Below are 20,414 nucleotides of genomic sequence, written 5' to 3' on the forward strand. Positions count from 1 at the left end.
CAAGAGTGGGGGCCGCTGACTCCCCACATTCCCAAGAGTGGGGGCCGCTGACTCCCCACATTCCCAAGAGTGGGGGCCGCTGACTCCCCACATTCCCAAGAGTGGGGGCCGCTGTCTCTCCACATCCCCAGGAGTGGGGGCCGCTGAGTCCCCATATTTCCAGGAGTGGGGGCCACTGACTCTCCATGTTCCATGGAATGGGGTGCACTGCTTCCCCCATTCCCAGGAGTAGGCGATGCTGTCTCCCCACATTTCCAGGAGTGGGGGGCACTGCCTTTGAAAAGCAAAGAGGCCTAGCCAGCTTTGTGCCTCCTTTGTCACAGGGGAGCCATGTGCCTTTTATTTCGATGTGCAAACATATCCCTGTGCCTGGGCCTCTGAGAACTTACCTATAGGTCTGGCCCCTGGATCTTTGCAGGGTTTACCACACCTCCTCCTGAGCACATCCTAAGGAGGACCCCAGTGCGCCTGCTACCCCCACTCATCCTGCCGGCTCCCCGTTAAGTCATTCATGTTCAATTAATGATCCATTGACTCAGTGGGCTGTACTACAGATGTCTGGATGTTCAGATCTCTTCTATCTTTTTTTTTTTTTTTGGAAATTACGATAAAATATACAAATCACAAAGTTTACAGTCTTAACTATACACCATTTTAAGTGTATTGTTCAATGGCAGTGAGGCAAGAAAAAGAGGGCAGGTTCTTCTTTCCCTGCCTTTCTGTTCTATTCAGGTTCACAATGGATGGGAGGAGGCCCCCACGCTGGGGAGGGCATCTGCCTTCCTGAGTCCACCAATCCCAATACCCATCTCACCCAGAATCAACCTGACAGGCATGCCCGGATCAAGGTTTAATCTGGGCACCCTGTGGCCCAGTCAAGTGAACACGTAGAAATAATCGTTACACCAGAGATCTTGATGGTGTTTACAAACATCCACTGTCCTGGCCGAGATGGGATTGTGGTTCTGATTTACTATCTTGACCAAGGATGCTTTCAGTGGCCTACACTTGACCTCCTCACTTCACTTATGATAGGTTTCACCCCACAGGCCAAGGACCCACTTACTGGGATTACTCTAATTGCCAAATATCTCAATCCCAATGGAATATTCAGAGACTATAAAAACGACCGCTGGATGGGTCCACAAACCCTGAGGGCCCATTCTAAGCTTGGCAGGGACATCATTCACTTCTTGATCCATGGGGGTCCTCTCTAACAGAAGACAATGATAACGTTTCAGGTCTTGTTTGTTTGTTTTGCGAGACAGGGTCTTGCTATGTTGCCCAGGCTGGAGTGTAGTGGCATGATCGTGGTTCACTGCAGCCTCAAACCCTTAGGCTCAAATGATCCTCCTGCCTCACCCTCCCAAGCAGCTGGGACCACAGGTGTGCACTACCATGCCTGGCTAATTTCTCTTAATTTTTCTTGTTTTGTAGAGAGACAGAAAAAGAAGAATTAAGAGAAATTAGCCAGGCGTGGTGGTGCACAGGCTGATCTTGATCTCCTGGGTGCAAGCGATTCCTCCTTGGCCTCCAAAAGTGCTGTGATAATAGGCATGAACCACTGTGCCCAGCCACCCTTCAGGTCTTTAGATGCCAACGTCAACTCAGAGCCGGTGTCCAGCAGTCCTACAATGTGAGGGGCTCCATGTGCCAGAGTGCTCAGCCCTGTGAGTAAATGCCGTGTGCCTTTGCGAGAGCATGTTCCAGAGCATTCCAACAAATGCTGGCAGCGGTGTTGCTGGGCCTTCCCTCTGCAGACCTTGGCTGTGTCTTCAAGCAACAGGCTCTGGGTCAGAAAATAAACTCAAATACGGACATGGGGCAAGAAAGCACGACTTCTTATTGGAGTGATCACTTTCAGCCTCTTCCCCATTCATTCATAGTCTCTTTTCATTAAATAAGCAGCTTTATTGAGGTATTATTGACATACAATAAGCTGCACATATTTGTTTGTTTATTTATTTATTATACTTTATGTTTTAGGGTACATGTGCACAACGTGCAGGTTTGTTACATATGTATACATGTGCCATGTTGGTGTGCTGCACCCATTAACTCGTCATTTACATCAGGTATTTCTCCTAATGCAATCCCTCCCCCCTCCCCCTGCCCCACAACAAGCCCCAGTGTGTGATGTTCCCCGCCCTGTGTCCAGGTGTTCTCATTGTTCAATTCCCACCTATGAGTGAGAACATGTGGTATTTGGCTTTCTGTTCTTGTGATAGTTTGCTGAGAATGATGGTTTCCAGCTGCATCCATGTCCCCACAAAGGACACGAACTCATCCTTTTTTATGTCCGCATAGTATTCCATGGTGTATATGTGCCACATTTTCTTAATCCAGTCTGTCACTGATGGACATTTGGGTTGGTTCCAAGTCTTTGCTATTGTGAATAGTGCCGCAATAAACTTATGTGTCTTTATAGCAGCATGATTTATAATCCTTTGGGTATATCCCCAGTAATGGGATGGCTGGGTCAAATGGTATTTCTAGTTCTAGATCCTTGAGGAATCGCCACACAGTCTTCCACAATGGTTGAACTAGTTTACAATCCCACCAACAGTGTGAAAGTGTTCCTATTTCTCCACATCCTCTCCAGCACCTGTTGTTTCCTGACTTTTTAATGATCGCCATTCTAACTGGTGTGAGATGGTATCTCATTGTGGTTTTGATTTAAACTGCACATATTTAAAATGTACAGTTTGATACATTACAAAACATGTGAAACTTGTGTCCACTCATGTCCTTGGAGATAGTCACCATGATGGGGACAATGGGTACGTCCCCTCCCTGACAGTGTCCTCCTGCCCCTTTGTAACCCTTCCTGTCACTCTTCCCTTTCCCCAGACCCCATGAGCCACTGCTGACCTGCTTTCTACCGCATTTCTGATTTTCACTGTATATATGGAAATATATAGCGAGTCTTCTTTTTCCTCTGGCTTCCTTCATTCAGAAGATTCTCTTGAGCTTCACCGTGTTCGTTGTGCTGTATGAGTAATTCACCCCTTCCTGTTGCTAACTATACCCTACTGCATGGCTAGACCAGAGCTTGTTTTTATCTGTTCATCTGTTGATGAACATCTGAGTCATATCCAGGTTTTGGCTGTTACAAAAAAAAAAAAAAAGATTCTGTGAATATTCATGCACAAGTCTTTGCATCAACATATTTTTTTTCTCTTGAATAAATACGTAGGAGTGGAATGGCTGGGCCCTGTGCTGGGTGAGTGTTCAGTTTTCTAAGAAACTGCCAGATTGGTTTCCAAATGGTTGTACCATACACTGTACCCACAGTGAGAATTCCGGTTCCACCACGTCCTCAGCAACACTGGTTATAATCAGTTATTTCAAGGTTAGCTGTTCTGTTTACCTGATAGCAAATCACATTGAGAATCTTTCCATGTACTTATTTGCCAGCTGTTGATCTTATTTGATGGAGTGTCTGTGCAAACCTTTTACCATGTTTAACTGAATTGTTTGTTTTCTTATTGTTGAGTTGTGATAACTCTATATCCTTCATTAGATTAATGATTTGCAAAGATTTTCTCCTTGTCTGTGGCTTGTTTTTTTATTCTCTTAACAGCCTCTTTGGTGAAGCAGTTTTTAATTTGGCTAAAGGCCATGTTATCCATTAGTTCTTTTATGAATTATAGTTTTGGTATCATAACTAAGAAATCTTTGCCTAACGCAAGGTCGCAAAAATGTTCTTTGATGTGTTCTCCTAGAAATTTTATGTTTTTAGGTTTTGCATATAGGTCTATCATCGATCTTGAGTGAATTTCGATACATGTGAGACATGGCTTGCGGGTGTGTGCATGCGGGGCTTGCGTATGGTAATTGTTCCAGCACCACTGGTTGAAAAGTTTGTCTCTCTCTTTTTTTTTTTTTTTTTTTTTAACAGTATTGACTTTGTATCTTTGTCAAAAGAGTTGTACACATACGTGTGGACTCATTTGTCTGTACACTTACGTGTGGACTCATTTGTGTGGACACCTACGTGTGGACTCATTTGTGTGGACACCTACGTGTGGACTTATTTCTGGACCCACTGCTCAGTTCCATTGTTCTATCAGTCTGTCTGTATGCTGATGCCACACCGTAACAGCTCTTGATACCAGATTGTGAGATCCCTCCAACCTTTTTCTTCTTTGTCAGAGTTGCTTGGCCTCTGCATTTTCATATGACTCTTAGAGCTTGTCAGTTTCTACCATGAAGACGTCTGCAATTTGGATCGAGATTGCATTTCATCTGTAGATCAGTTTACGGAGAATTGACATCTTAACACGGCTGCATCTTCTGGTCTATGAGAAAGGTATATCTTTCATTCATTTAAATGTTATTTAACTCCTCTCGGTAGTATTTTGCAGTTTTCAGTGAATAGGCCTTTTGCATTTCTGTCGAATTTAGTTCTAAGTTCTTCATAGTTTTTACACCATTATAAATGTTATTTGTTATTTCAATTTCTGAGCATTGATTGCTAATATTTATCCATTTCATCTAAGTTGTTGAACCCACTGGCATAAAGCATTTTATAATATTCCCTTTTATCCCTTTAATATCTGTAGAATATGTAGTTGGGTCACTTGCTTCTGATATTTGGAACTTATGTCTCTTTTTTCTTCTCTTTCCTTCCCTTCCTCCCTCCCTCCTGCCCGATCATTCTGGCTAGAAGCTTATCAATTTGATTGAGCCTACCAAAAAACTAATTTTTACTTTCATTGGTTTTCTCTTTTTTTCTGTTTCCGATTTCATTGATGTCTGTTTTGATCTTCATTCTTTCTCTTTTACTTGGGTTTAATTTGCTCTTCTTTCCTCAGTCTCTTACGGTAAAAGTTGAAGCCACTGCTTTGAGACATTTCTTCTTGTACAGTATAGCCATTAGTGCTCTAATTTTTTCCTTTAACGACCACTTCATCAGCATCCCACAAATTTGGACGTGCTGTGCTGTTACTTTTATTCGGTTCAAACTATTTTCTAATTTGCCTTTTGATTTTGTCTTTGATCCATGGGCTATTTAGAAGTCTATTATTTAGTTCTTCATATTTGGGAATTTTCTAGAGATATTTTTGTTATTGATTCCTAATTCTATTCTGTTATGGCCAGGTAGTACATTTGGCATCACTTGAATTCTGCGGAATTTAGTAAGACTTATTTTATGGCCCAGAATATGATCTGTCTTTATAAATGTCCAACCTGCACTTGAGGAGGGCGTGTATTCTGTCGTCGTTGGGTGGAATGGCCTCTAAATGTCAGTTGGATCAAATTTCTTCACAGTGCTGTCCACGTCTACTCAACCTTGCTGAGTTTTTCTGCCTGCTTGTTCTCATAGTTATTAAGAGAGAGTACTGAAATCTGACTCTAATTACCGTTTTGCTTACTTCTTGGAATCTCATCATGCATTTTGACGCTATACGATTAGGTGCCTAAATATTTAGGATGCTTATTTATCATTATAAAATAACCTTCATTATCCTTATAATATTCTTTACTCCAAAAAGTCCTTTATCTGAAATTAGGATGGTCACTCCAACTTTCTTTAGACGAGCATTAGCATGCTATATCTGTTTTCCTTCTTTCTCTTTTAGCCTATTTGTGTCTGTATATTTAATGTAGGCAGCACACAGTCAGGCTTTGCTTTTTAAATCCAATTTGACATTTTCTACTTTTAATGAGGTTGTTTAGACCATTTGTATTTCATGTGATGATTGATATCATTAGGCTTGAATTTTCCATCACTTCCTATTTGTTTTCTATTTGCCACATTTATTCTTTATTATTTTTCTTCTCTGTCTTCTTCTGAATTGATTGATTTTTGTTTCCTCTTTTAGGACAGAGTCTCACCCTGTCACCCAGGCTGGAGTGCAGCAGTGCGATCTCAGCTCACTGCAGCCTCAACCTCCTGGGCTCAAATGATCCTTCAGCCTCAGCCACCTGAGTAGCTGGAACCACAGACACACGCCTCTATGCCATGGCTAATTTTTTTGTATTTTTGGTAGAGACCGAGTTTCAACGCGTTGCCTTGGCTAATCTCAAACTCCTGAGTTCAAGGCATACGACCTCCTCAGCCTCCCAAAGTTCTGGGATTACAGGTGTGAACCGCTGCGCCCAGTCTGAATATTTGTCAAGATTTCATCTCTTTTGTTGACTTTGTAGCTATAACCTCTTGTTTCTTTTATTAGTCCCTTTAGCATCCATTTTAAGCATCATTGTCTACAACGATGTCTCACCACGTTACTTACAGGAAAGCGCCTTGCACTCCGACTCTTCCATTTCCCCTCAGTCGTTACGTAGTTCTTGTCAAGCATTTTACTTTTATGTATGTTAAAAATCTCATAATACACCGTTATTATTTTTTCTAGTCTATTACCTTTTAAAGTGATTTAAATTATTTTTATTGTTTAAAAAATTGTTGGTGGGTACACAGTACGTGTCTATATTTATAAAGTACACGAGATGTTTGGATACAGGCCTGCAATGCGAAACAAGCACAACATGGAGAATGGGGTATCCGTTCCCTCACACATTTATCCTTTGAGTTGCAAACAATCCAATTACATTCTCTATTTTAAAATACGTAATTAAGGGCCGGGCGCGGAGGCTCACGCCTGTAATCCCAGCACTTTGGGAGGCCGAGGCGGGTGAATCACGAGGTCAGGAGATCGAGACCATCCTGGCTAACACGGTGAAATCCCGTCTCTACTAAAAATGCAAAAAAAAAAAAAAAACTAGCCTGGCGCGGTGGCGGGCACCTGTAGTCCCAGCTACTCAGGAGGCTGAGGCAGGAGAATGGCGTGAACCCGGGAGGCGGAGCTTGCAGTGAGTGGAGATCACGCCACTGCACTCCAGCCTGGGCGACAAGACTCGGTCTCAAAAAAAAAAAAAGATTCTCATTTTACCACTAGTTTGAACAATTTGATTATGAGGTACCTTGGTGTGGTTTTATCCCTGTTTCCTGCACTAGGGAGTCATTGAGTTTCTTGGACCTATAGGTTTATAGTTTTCATTAAGTCTGGAAACATTTCAGTCATTGTTTCTTCATTTTTCTTTCTCGCTCCTGTCCCAAACATACGCACATCTCTCCTTCAGTGAAGCCAATTATCTATACATTGGGCCATCTGAAGTTATACCAGAACTCATCGATGCCGTTAAAAAAAATTTCTTTTGTCTTTGTGTATTTTATTTTGAATGGTTTCCATTTCTTTGTCTTCAAATTCACTATTCTTTTCTTTCGCTGTTAATCTAATCCAGTGTTTTGTTTGTTTGTTTGTTTGTTTTTCGTCTCAGGCATTGTAGTTTTTATCTTTAGAAGTTGTATTTGAGTCTTTTAAAATACATTTCATGTCTTTAACTTTTTGCAGCTGTGGAACACAGTTAGGAAGCTGTTTCAGTGTCTTTTTCCGATAATTTTAACAAAGGTGTCCATCTGCGTCGGTTTCAGTTGGCTGATTTTCCTCATGGTGAGGGATACCTTCCTGCCTTTTTGGGTGCGCAGTCATCTTTGATGGGTTGCCGCACATTGTGAATTTTATTTTTTGGGTGTTCGGTATTTTGTACTCTTATGAATTGTTTTTGAACTTTGTCCTGGACTGTTGTTCAGTTACTTGGAAGCAGGTTGATTCTTTCAGGCTTTACTTTATGATTCGTTTGATGGGCCCAGGCAGGCACACTCAGGGACGGTGAGAGAATCGAGAGGGCTGAGCACACGCTGCCCAGCAGCCTGCTGCACCTTCCTGCGAGGGACATCCCATCCCAACATACACCAGGGTGGGAACTGGGAGCAGGCCGGTGTTTCAGCAACAGTCACAGCGAGAGTGAGTCCACTCCAGGGTGCACCAAGAAAATGCACAAGTGAGCCTGTAGCCCAGAAGAGGCCTGACCTGAGGAGGGGAGGCTGGAGAGATAGGCACCCCCAGGAGAACACAAAGCAGGGGCCGCTGCCTCTTCAATTGGCGCTGCCCAGAAAGCGCACACAGTGGTAGGAAAGCGTCCACCAGACTGAGCAGGAGGCGGAGTGCAGAGACTGCATGAGCCTGTGCTGCACCACCCAACACACCCATGCATACACACATATCACATATCACACCCCACACACACATCACACACACTCACATCACACACACATACACACATCACACCCATGTGCACACACTCAGATCACACCCACACACATACACACACCCACACACATCACACACACATATCACACCCACGCACACTCACATAGATCACACCCACACATATACACACATCACACCAACACACGTCACACCTATGCACACTCACACATCATAGTCACGCACATATACACATATCACACCCACCCACGCTCACACCCACACTCAGGCATCACACCCATGCACACTCACACACATCACATCCACACACATTCACATACGTAGGCATACATCACACCCATGCCCACATCACACCCACACACACATCACACCCACACACAAACACCACACCCACTGCACACATACACATTACACCCAAGCGCACACACACACCACATCCTTTCACATCACACCCATGCACACACACATCCATGCACACACACATCCATGCACACACACCACACCCACACACATACACTCACATCACACTCATGCTCACACATCACACACACATCACACCCACACACATCACACCCATGCACACACATCACACCCATGCACATACATCACACCCATGCACATACATCACACCCCCACAAACACACAGTCACACACATGCACACACACTTATACATATCACATCCCCACACACACATACACACAGCCACACACAAACACAATCACACTGTCATACATACATCACACCCATGCACACATAAAGGCTCACACATATCACACCCACACACATCACACCCCTACACACATACAATAACACACATCACACACATTCACACAATCACATTCATGCACACATATACATTCACACGCCTGCACTGTCACACACACACATGCACACACGTTCACACCCATGCACACACACATCACATCCACCCCCACAGTCATACACAATTGCACTGTCATACACACATGCACACTCACACACATCACACCCATGCCCACGCACATCACTCCACCCCCCACACATCCACACATACACTCACACATCACACCCATGCACACACATCACAGTCCCCATGAACATACACACATGTGAGCACACATGAGCACCCATTACACCCACATGCACACACCCACACACACACTCACACACATCACACCCATGCACAAACACACCCACATCACACCCACACACAATCATACACATCACACCCACACATACACATCACATTTACACACACACATATACTCACACACATCCCACTACCCCCCACACTCACACAGTCACAATCACACTGCCACACACATGCACACAATCACAATCACACGCACACACAGAAATATAATCACTCACACATTTACACACACACATGCACACACATGCACACAATCATGCTGTCACACATGCACACACACAAACCCACATTCAGTCATACTTTCACACACACATGCACACACTCATGCACACACAATCACACTGTTACATGCACATACACACAATATCACACAAATGCACAATCACTGTCACACACATGTGCACACTCACAATCACACTGCCACATACATGCACACACATGCAATCACACTGTCACACAATTACACTGTGACACACATGCACACACACAAATACACAATCACACTGTCACACACATGCACACACATGCACATACACACACATTCATGCACTCAGGCACTTGCTCAGGCCCACCATCTCCAAGCCTTGGTCTCTCCTTCAAAGCTTCTGCTGGAGCCTCAGCAGGGGGGAGGCGGTGACACTGATCCCACTTACAAATAAGGAAACTGAGGCAGAGGAGAAGGAGCTTCCTAAGAGCTCCAGGGAATTTGATTCAGCCTCAAGCTGGAAATCAGGCCTGAAATTCCACACTCAGCCTATAACTGCCCAGACCCCTCGCATGGCCTAGCCACGCTCAGCACCTTTGAGCGTCAGTGTCACTGGTGGCTCTCTGGGAGTGGCCTGTGTGGACGGTACTTGGTGGGTATCTGGGACCATCAGCAGAGGGCCAGGCCTGATGGTGGAGCATGCAGGAGCTGAGGCCCGTTCTTCCTCTGGGTCCTAAATACCTCCAGGTCCTCCTCGGTGTGGACTTACTACCCCTTCAATTCACCCCCCTTCATCCTCAGTCACAGGCCTGTCTTCTCCTTCCAGTCCAGGCCTGTCCTGGAGATGCTCACACTTGTCACTGAGGCCCCCACAGGTCTGTCCCTTCACTGCCTCCAAACAAGACAGAGTTGTAGGGCTGGGGGCCAAGGGCTGGGGTCCCATCTGTTCATCCTTGCCTGCTTCGCCCAGGTACTGGTGAGGCTGGGCCACATGGTCAGAGGAGCCAACACAGAAGAAGCGAGAGGCTCGCAGCAGGCAGCTGGATTTGAGCAACAGAGGCTGAGCATCAGGCCTTGCCTGTGAGCCATGGTTGCTCACAGCCTGGGGCCCGGGGTAGCATCAGCTGAAACCCAGTTGAGCTGGCACCCAGCCTGCCTGACCACAGGCAGCCTTTGGTGAGTGTGGCTCTCCTACGACGGCCACCTTGCTCTGCTCCTCAGGGGCAGTGAGGGGCAGGAGGTGCTATTATAGGACAAGGAGCAGCAAGCTCCCTCCCCAAAGCCACACCTGGTGCAGTTCAGGTACCCGAAGCACAGACGGGGTCCTGGGGTCTTGCTGCTGCAGCTCAGGCTCCTCCAGGGCTGGAACCTATTTGGATCACAGCTCTGTATCAGCCTTCAGAACAATGTCTCACACATTCTGAGGCAGTGAAAGAGTGGATGAGTGAGTGAATGAGTGAGTGGGTGAATGAGTGAGAATGAGTGACTGAGTGAGTGAATAAGTGAGTCAATGTTTGAGCAAGTGAATGAATGAGTGTGTGAGTGAATTAATGAATGAATGAGTGAATGACTGAATTAATGACTAACTGAATGAATAAGTGAATGAATGAGTGAGTGAGTGAGTGGGTGACTGAATGAATCAGTGAGTGAATGAGTGACTGTGAATGAGTGGGTGAATGAATAAGTGAGTGAATGTGTGAGTGAGTGAATGAGTGAATCACTGAGTGAATGACAATGAATGAGTGAATGAGTGAATGTGGGTGAGTGTGAATGAGTGAGTCAATGTTTGAGTGACTGAATGAGTGAGTGAGTGAGTGACTGAGTGAATGAATGAGTGAATGAGTGGGTGACTGAATAAGTGAATGTATGAACTAGTGAATGAGTGAATCAGTGAGTGAGTGACAATGAGTGAGTGAATTGGTGAGTAATTATGCAAGTGAGTGAATGAGTGAGTGAATGAATGAGTGAGTGAATGAGTGGGTGACTGAATGAATGAGTGAGTGAATGTGTGAGTGAGTGAATGACAATGAGTGAATGAGTGAGTGACTGAATGAATGAGTGACTGAACGAGTGAATGAGTGAATGAATGAATGAGTGAGTGTCTCAATGAGTGAGTGAGTGAGTTCACCCACGCCTTCGTGAGCTGGGCCCTCCACCCCTTTTCCCTATTGTGGCCCAGATTGGAAGGTGTGGGGCCAGCGCTCCTACCCCCTTCCCCCTGCACCTGAGTGTGGCACCCTCCTGAGTGCTGGGCCCTCCGTGGGCTCTGGACCCTCGCCCACCACCCTCTTGCTGCTTCTTCGTTCTGGCCAGGGCTGGGAGCAGCTTCATGCCGCATTCCTGGCTTCCTGGATAGCCTTCCTGGCCCACCCAGCAGCTTGGGCTCTGCCCCGTACCCCTGTGGTCCAGGTGGCTGAGCCAGGTCTGGATGACACAGATGCATCTGAAAGATGGTGGGGACACCTCTCCCTCCAGGCAGGGCCCAGGGACACCTATAGCCCTACCACGAGAAAACAGTCCCCTCCACGTGGGCTCCTGGGAGCAGGCACACAGGATGGGCCCACCTGGACCCCTCTCTACCCTACACATGCCGACAGGGAGCCTCGGCCATGGGGGCCCAGGGTACCTGACGGACTTCCTGGCTTTGAAACCGCTTACAATCATGCTAGACTTCACTCCTTTCAGAACATGTGGGCTCAGGCAGGCCTTGGCCTCTTCTGTCTCTTCTGGAAAGCACGCTGGACTCACCCGGCCAAGGAACAGGGGTTCAGGGTGGGATGCATGGAGCAGAGCAGGTCTGGGGGCTGCAGGGGTCCTTGATGGCTGAGCCAGCTGGAGTCACTGAGGCTCCCTCCAGGGTCTCTGACCCACTAAAACATCCGGCATCTTCCTCTCGCTCAGGCCTGGCGAGGCCCTCTGAGGTCAGCCCCAGCAGAAGTAGGAGCTCGGAGCAGGCTGGAAGAGGAAGTCCAGTCCGGCGGAAACGCCCTCCACTGTGGCTCCTGGCAGGGCAGGAGGGCTCCTGGGCCCCAGGGTGGCATCCTCCCTCCTGGTGGGTGTCCTCAGGGAGGACCAATAGGCATGGAAACAGGATAGAATCTTCCAGAATGGAACCCGTACCTCCTTTTCATGCATCAGACAGACGAACACGGGTCTTGTTCCTGCCCCACATCTGGGGGCTCTGGGTGCAGAGTCTGTCTGCTGTGGCGTCTGCGCACTGATGGTCCGGGACAGGGAGGCCTCAGGAGATGTGGGGAGCTGGGCAGTCGGCCCGGAGGGCAGGGCTGGGACCACTCAGACATGGAAGGTGTGGAGGCCAGCTCTGAAAATGGAGTGGGACAGAAAGGGAAGAAAGGGGCTGAGCCAGCAGCCAGGCAGTCAGAGCCAGGGGCCCAGGGAGCAAGCAGTGTGGTCTGAGTAACAGGTGTTTGCCTGCATCAGGCATTGCTTTGTCTGGGAAAAACAGAGCCAAGAAAGGACTCGTGGGTTTGGCCACCCAGAGGCCACCGGAGGTCTTGAAGAGAGCTGCTTTGGGGAGGTGGGACAGTCCCCTGGACGTGGTTCAGAGGAGGCAGGAGAGGAGCAGAACCCGGAGCAGAAGCTCCTGTCTTCGGAGCTGTGCTGTGAAGAGGAGCCAGCAGGTGGAATAGTGGCCCCAGAGGTGTCTGGTCCTCATCCCTGAATGTGACCTAATGAGGAAGAAGGGTCTGTGCAGCCGTGAGGAGGCAAAGGGCTTTGAGATGCAGTCCGGTCCTGGACTATCTGAACACCCTAAACGCCAACACAAGGTGGTTATAAGAGGGAGGCAGCGGGAGATTTGATGACAGAGGGGAGGAGGAGGCCGTGTGAAGACAGAGGCAGAGATGAGAGGAACAGGACCACATAGTACTGAACCGTGGGAGCCCCCAGGAGCTGAGAGAGGAAGGAAGGATCCGGCCTAGAGTCTCAGAGAGAGTTGGCCTTAGAGAGGGTGTGGTCTCAAGGGAGGGTGTGGCCTTAGAGGGGGTGTGGCCTCTAGTGAGGGTGTGGCCTTGGAGAGAGTGTGGCCTTAGGGGGGTGTGGCCTTAGAGGGGGTGTGGTCTCTAGTGAGGGTGTGGCCTTAGAGAGGGTGTGGCCTTAGAGGGGGTGTAGCCTTAGAGGGGGTGTGGCCTCTAGTGAAGGTGTGGCCTTATAGAGGGTGTGGTTTCTAGTGAGGTTGTGGTCTTAGAGAGGGTGTGACCTCTAGAGAGGATATGGCTTTTAGTGAGGGTGTGGCCTTAGAGAGGGTGTGGCCTTACAGAGGGCGTGGTCTTGGAGGATATGGCCTTTGTGCCAGCAGATTCACTGCTAGAATGAATAGACGGGTGTATAGGATCCTCATGTCCCCAGCTGACAGCTCAGGCCCCCCTTGTCCTGCTGGTCGCCCAGTAGCCTCCTGACCCCGGCCCCTCTCAGCTCACCCAGGAGCCACCACGACCTGCCCACTGGATTAACTAGGTTTTGCACATCGTTTCCAAAAGACACTGGGACACAAAACTCCCATTCAGCCTTGTAAAGTTATCGTCTCTCTGCCCCCAGCCTGCTTCCCAGACCCCCTGCCCGGCTCCCCTAGTCCCTCCACAGGCCTGCTCTGTGCAGCCTCCAACATCTGGACTGATGAAAAGCCACTGCCACCGCCATCCCCACAGGCAAGTGCGCACAGAGGCGAGTGGGTCATGTGTATGCGCACACGTGCATGTCCAGGGCTTGGCTGTCCAGGGCTGAGGGCAGGACAAGAGCCACAGCAGCTTTGAAGACATCGGATTCTGGGGCTGTGCTCAGAGTGGCCGCCACCTTACAGGGTCCCGCCAAGACCACTGCCGCCTGGAAGTTCCTGCTGACACTGGATGTAGGAGGCCTGGAGGGCCTGCGGGGGTCAGCCAGAGCCTCCAGGACCCTCACCCAAACCTTGTCTCACACCTTACCACCTTGCACCTGGTCTTCCCACACCAGGAAAAACCCCTCCCATCCTCCAGGCCCCAAAACTCTCAGGCGGCCCCCACACTCTTGGAAGCCCATGACTTGTCACATCTGCTGGGGAGATTTTGGGCCCCAGCACAGCCCCCAGCACGACCTCCTGAGGGGCTTCGTTTATTTATATTTTTACTGCAATAAATTACTTGAAATTTTGCTTATTTATTATTATCTTTTTACCTCTGACACCCTGAAGGGCTTGGGAAGGGTGAACAGAGTGACACTCTGAAAGGGGCCACAGGCTAACCTGCAGGTCTCACATGTGGGTGGAGGTGGAACAAGGGGCTTGGATTCTGGGTCCTGGCTGCACAGCCTGGGTGGGAGCCCTGTGGGGCTGGGGGCTGGGGAGCTGGCCCCCAGGCTGTAATTACCAGGCTCACCCCCACCTGAAGCGGGGCGTGCTGGCCCCAGCCCCAAATTACACAGCACAGCTGTGTGGTACAGTCCGGGCAGGAAAACAGGGCCTACTCCTGTCTGGCTCCCAAGCCCTTTGCCCAGCTGGCTTCACCTCCGCTGAGCCTGGCCACCCCAGAACCAGCAGGTGGGCTCCAGGGTAGCCCCGCAGCCAGGCCAGCCTTGCCCACTCTTGTATCCATGCTCTGACAGCAGCCAGAGGGGCCCTGGCAAAGGACGAGCAAGGGCTGGAGACCCCTCTGCTCCTACCCCACACTCCCATCTCACCCAGGAGTCCTCTGCATCTGCATCCCCTGTGGATGCAACACAGGACCACAAACTGGGTGGTTTAAAGCAACAGAAATGGGTTCTGTCCCAATTCTGGGGGCCAGAATTTAGAAATGCAGGTGTCAGCAGGGCTGGGCTTCCTCCAGGGGCTACAGGAGAGTCCCTCCTGCCTCTTCCAGCTTCCAGGGGCTGCTGGAGCTCCTAGGCTGGCGGGCACATCGCTCGCCTGTCTCTGCCATCACAGCTGGCACTCCACACCCTTACTTTGTTCATTCCTGTCAGCCCACGGGAATGTGGACCTCAAGACAGGATAATCGGTATCTCTGTCCTGTCCCTGCTGCACCTCAGCCACCAGCATGACTGCAGAGCCCGAGACGGCAGACGGAGCAGGCAGTGCACCTTTGGGGCCAGTGGCTCCAGAAGGACAGGCAGAGCCCTCTACGGACACCTATGTCCTTTGCGAATGGGCAAAACAGTGCATGGTGGGAGTGCCTTGCACTAACAGATTGGAAACTGAGGCACAGAGGAGAGAAGCATCCCTGGTCCCCAGGCCTGGTGGAGCATAAGAATCTGGCACAATTGGCCTTGCTGTGGACTGACTAGTGGATGCTCTGAGGCCCAGGGTCTGGGGTCTGTGTCTGCCAAACAACAGGTGATACGTGGGACGGTTGCTGAGAGCTGCCGGGGCTCCACCGTGTGCTGGGTGTGCTGCCAGGGGTCCACACATGAGGCCCTTCACCCTCCTAGCAACTATGAGATGCCCATCATTTAGGAGGGAAAACTGAGGCTCATGCTGGAGTATTGAGGAACGCCTTCCAGCACCACTGTGCAAGCGGTAGGCCTGCCCAGGGCAGAGGGGAGACAGTTCCTGGAGGGCAGCAGAAGCAGCAAACGCGCAGAGTCTGGCCCATGCCAAGCCTTGGGGCCTCCGGAACACCAGCCTGATGGCAGAGGCTGAGGCTTCCTTGGGGGCCCCAGGGGAGGTGGGAGGCCAGGCTGGCTTTGACAAGCCCCCACTGCCTCCTTCCAGCAGCCCCAGCCGGTCCTAGCCCCTGTCTTGGGGCTTCTCAGCCTGGGACTGGCTCATCCCCGCTTGCTGCCCTCATCAGCCCCATCCAGTCCCTCCCGCGAGCCTCCGCTCCCTCAACCCTCTTTCCTAACCCCAGCCATTGCCTGGGGTCCTGCCTTCCAGCTCCATGCTGACTGCACGCCCTGAGCCCTCGCCAGCTGCCCAGGGAGCTCCTGGGGCCAGTGCAAAGCTATCCATCCCCTATGCAGCCACCCCGGCCCTAAGCAAGCAAGAGCTCGCAGCCATGGCCGGACAAGGTCCCGGGTAAAGGAACAAACAAGGGAAGCTTCTGGGGAGGCTGGAGAGGCTCCTGGTCAGCAGGAGGCTGCCAGGTGCGGGTGGTTATTGACTCACCCGGTAAATCTTCTGAGGAGGGCCAGGCCCGTGGAACTCCCAACCGGGTCCCCAGGGAGGAGGCTGCCCAGCAGGCTGGATGGGAGCCGAGGCCAGAGTGTGCCTGGAGCAGCCCCCGGCTCAGCCAGGCAGCAGCTTGGGGCCCCGCCAGGTGGTGGCTGCCAGCCTCCCTGTGAGAGCCGCCGCCTGTGGTTTGAGGCTTTCTGGCTCCCAGGCTGGCTTCCTGCCCAGTGGGTGGTGAGGCTGTGATTGCAGCAGGTCCCACCTGGCCCCTCCTGGGGCTGGGCCCTGCACCAGCTCCTGCCTTTACTGGCTGGGCGATGAGGGAAGGAGGCTGAACCCCAGCCCAATTCCCTGACCTGGTGATGATAGACCCACCTCGGGTGGGGGTTAAGGAGGTGCTGTGTGGGAGGGGCCTAGCATGGTGCCTGCTGAATCAGACCCCCCGAGACGGACTGAAACCACGGAGGAGGGAAAAAAATGAGTCCCAGGGAAGGTCTGGAAGTCGTGTGGAAGAGCTGACATTTGAGCTGGGTACAGAAATGCAGCAGGGAGGAAAGGAAGTGGCGCTCCTCACCAAGAAGCCAGTCCAGCAAAGGCAAGGTGTGGCTGGGCACTGCACTTTCCAGCATGGCAGGAACCTGGGTGTGTGTGTGTCAGAGGAGAGGGCCAGGGGAGCAGGCAGGATGGCGAGGACCTAGAGAACCAGGCCACAGAGCTTGGACTTGGACCAAAGGTGCTGGGGAACCCGGGGGGTTTTGGAGCAGAGCAGCACCCCACTTGCCAGCCTGGCCATGACCGAACAATCAGCAGGACTCACCATGCACTCACCCAAGAGGAGTTCCCTGCTGGCCACAGTGATAAGAATCGCACTCACCCAAGAAGAGGTCCCTGCCGGCCATAGCAATGAGACTCTGTCTCCAAAAGCTGGCAGTGCCCCAGGGGCTGGCATGTGGCTCCACAAGAGAGACGGGGGCTCTGAGGGAGGGAGGTCATGTGGCAGAGAGGGGAAGGCAGAGTACGGGCACGAGGCAGAGATAGGAACATGCAGGATGAGTGCCCAGGACAAGGAGGAACCCCCGGACCAGGAGCCTAACTTGGCCAGGCCCTGAATGTCAGGAATCGTCAGCATGGCCTGACACGCCGCTGGCTGTAGACTCGTGGAGTCCCGGTGGCACCTGGCCCAGAAAGCTTCCCACGCACAGCCCAGGGCACTCTCCTGGGATTATGGTAAGTGTTTGTGGCCTCTCAAAGCCTAGTCCCGGAGCTGCCAGGCATGGAGGATGGTGCCCGAGGTCAGCAGCGGTGCCCGAGGCCAGCCTGGATGCTGGGCGGCACAGCCCTGAGCTGGATGGCCCAGGAGGCTAAGGCCAGCTCTGCCCAGGAGATCCCAGCGGCTACTGGCTCCATGCCAACCCTTGCGTGTGGGTCCCAGAGGAAAGCTGGGAGCCATCACAAGCTAAAAACTCTGCTGGCAAACAAAACAGAGGGTCTGGTTGTGAAACGGAAGGTGAAACCCCAAAGGAACCCCTGTAACACTTCCCGGGGTTCCTGGGCTCTTCTGGGACAATCAGACTGGCCTGAGGCTTTGGGTTTGGCCAAAGGTGTAAGATCCTGGGGGCAGGAGGCAAGGACTAGAGGGGTATGTGCACGCCCCAGGGCTCGGTCACAGGCACAGTCCCTGCGAACATGCCGTCTGCACAGCCTGGGATACTCCAGGCCCCGCTGTGCCCTGGGGCCCCTAGTGTGGATGGACATCCCTAAAAGGACATGGTCCATAGCCTGCCTGGTCAGCTCATCCTGGGACCCCAGGGACCAGACCAGAGCACATCACTAAGTAGGGGACCCCGCATCAGGTGGGAGCGGAGCCTCTCTATTCCTGCAGCTGTCCCTCCCCAGCCTCGACCCCAGGGCCTGGTGGCCTAAAGACAGGCCAGAGTGGAGTTGGAGTCCCACTGGACACTGTACAGAGTGGAAAACTGAAGCCTGGGAGCAGCTTCCCAGGGCTCCATGCCCAGCCCCCCCAGGGCCCAGGCACACAGGGACAGTCCATGTACCCAGGGACAGGTTTCCAGTGGGGCCATCTGTCCAGGCTGCCTGGGAACATATGGGGTCCCCCTTCCTTGCTCCCAGAGTTTCACAGGCGCAGCCAGGATGGGACAGGAAAAAGCCTGGGAACCAAAGGGCCGCTTGGACCCCACAGTGCCCCGTGTGGATGCCACGTCGCCCTGTGGGAGGCCAAGGCCCACCTCAACCTCCCTCTCCAGCCCCTGTCCCCAGTAGCCCATGCTTTCTCATCCCACAAGGACCCCTCGCCCAGGCCCAACTGGTCATCCCCAGTGGAATGTGACACAATTTTGGGGGTGCAGACTTGGGGTTGTAGCCTTGGGGGTGCAGCAGTAGGTCTAAGGCACCTACCCCTTAGGTAGGTAGGTGATGACTATGACTGATGGTCATCCCCATAGAACCACCTCCAACACCCCCTTATACCTCCCAGGTCAACAAAGACCTTCCAGAACCTTCCCTGGCCAGCCCAGGCCAGACACCAAGAATGCAGTGGTCAACAGGACCTGCCTCACCAAGTGCACACCTATCCACGGGTCCTCACCAACCAAGAGTCCCTTCCTCTCCCCACCCCCATTTCTCCTCTCACCAGCCCTGCCCCAGCTCCCTGCAGACCCTCGCCCTGCCCACCCCTGCTGCCCCCACGGGTCTCAGAGAGTAGGGTCCAGCACCCCTTACCTGGCCACCAGAACCCGAAGATGTCAAGACTTTCCTCTAACGAACCTGATGTTTTGGATTCCTTCTAGAGAAGGCCAGGTCTCAGCCAACAGCCCAGCAGCTCCCCAAGGCTTCCATGTTTCTCCCGACAGCAAGCTCATCGTCCACAGCACAACACTTTTCAAAGGTGCTGGTGGTTAGAAAGTTCCACCTTCCAGACCCCTCCTCACACAAGCATCTCCCAGGCCCCACAGGTCCAGTTACTGGGGGAAGTGGCAGCATCGATTTTGAAATCCTTTTGAAAATGTTTTTCCTTTGTTTTGTTTTATTTAGAAATTTCCCAAATTTTTACCAAGTTAAAGAGACAACCACAAGAATGTGTAGCCAGGGCGAACAACTGGCATAAACAGCCCCTCCCCCACTGCCCAGCCTCCCCCCAAACCACGGCCCCCCAACTCAGCAGCAAAAAATGCCAGACATGTATAAGAAAATAGAAGCCGTGCGGACAGAGCTGGGTGAGGAGCACAGGCCCCACGCCTGGGCTGAGGTGTGCACACAGGAACCACACACGTGCACACATGTACACACGCACCTGCACACGTGCACATACATGCTTGTACATACATACGCATGCCAGCATGCACATCACACACAGGGCCTCGGGGTAACCTTTCCCCAGTCCTGGCTGTGATATTGTGAAAGGAGCTCAGGGTGTGGGGCCGGCTGCTGGGTCCAGGCCCCCACCGTTCTGCCTGGCAGTCATTGGTTTCTCTTTGCCTCAGTTTCCCTTTCTCTGCCCCTCACGCCTCCCAAAGTCCTTTGGAGAATCAGTGAGATGGGGAGTGACGGCCCTGAATGTCAGCACACACAGCCACATGATGGGAGACCTCAGCCCATGTCCCACAGAGGCCCGTGCAGCTGGGGACCTAGGGCCTGCCCCAGGGCACAGTGAGTCTCCTTTGGCCATCACAACCCTGCCCTGGCCTGCCTTAGACCTACCTCTGAGCCCCCAAGACTACAACCCCAAGGCTGTACCTCCAAATTTGTGCCACCCAAGGCTGTACCACCGGGGCTGAACCCCCAAGGCAGCATGCCCCTCAAGTCTGTGCCCCCAGGCTGTCTGCCCCAAAGCAGCCCCAGCTCCTCCCTAGACCCCTTCCATACCCTCTGTGAACTGCCCTCTC

This window comes from Theropithecus gelada, chromosome 14 (assembly GCF_003255815.1).
Source record: "Theropithecus gelada isolate Dixy chromosome 14, Tgel_1.0, whole genome shotgun sequence".
Classification (NCBI taxonomy): Eukaryota; Metazoa; Chordata; class Mammalia; order Primates; family Cercopithecidae; genus Theropithecus; species Theropithecus gelada.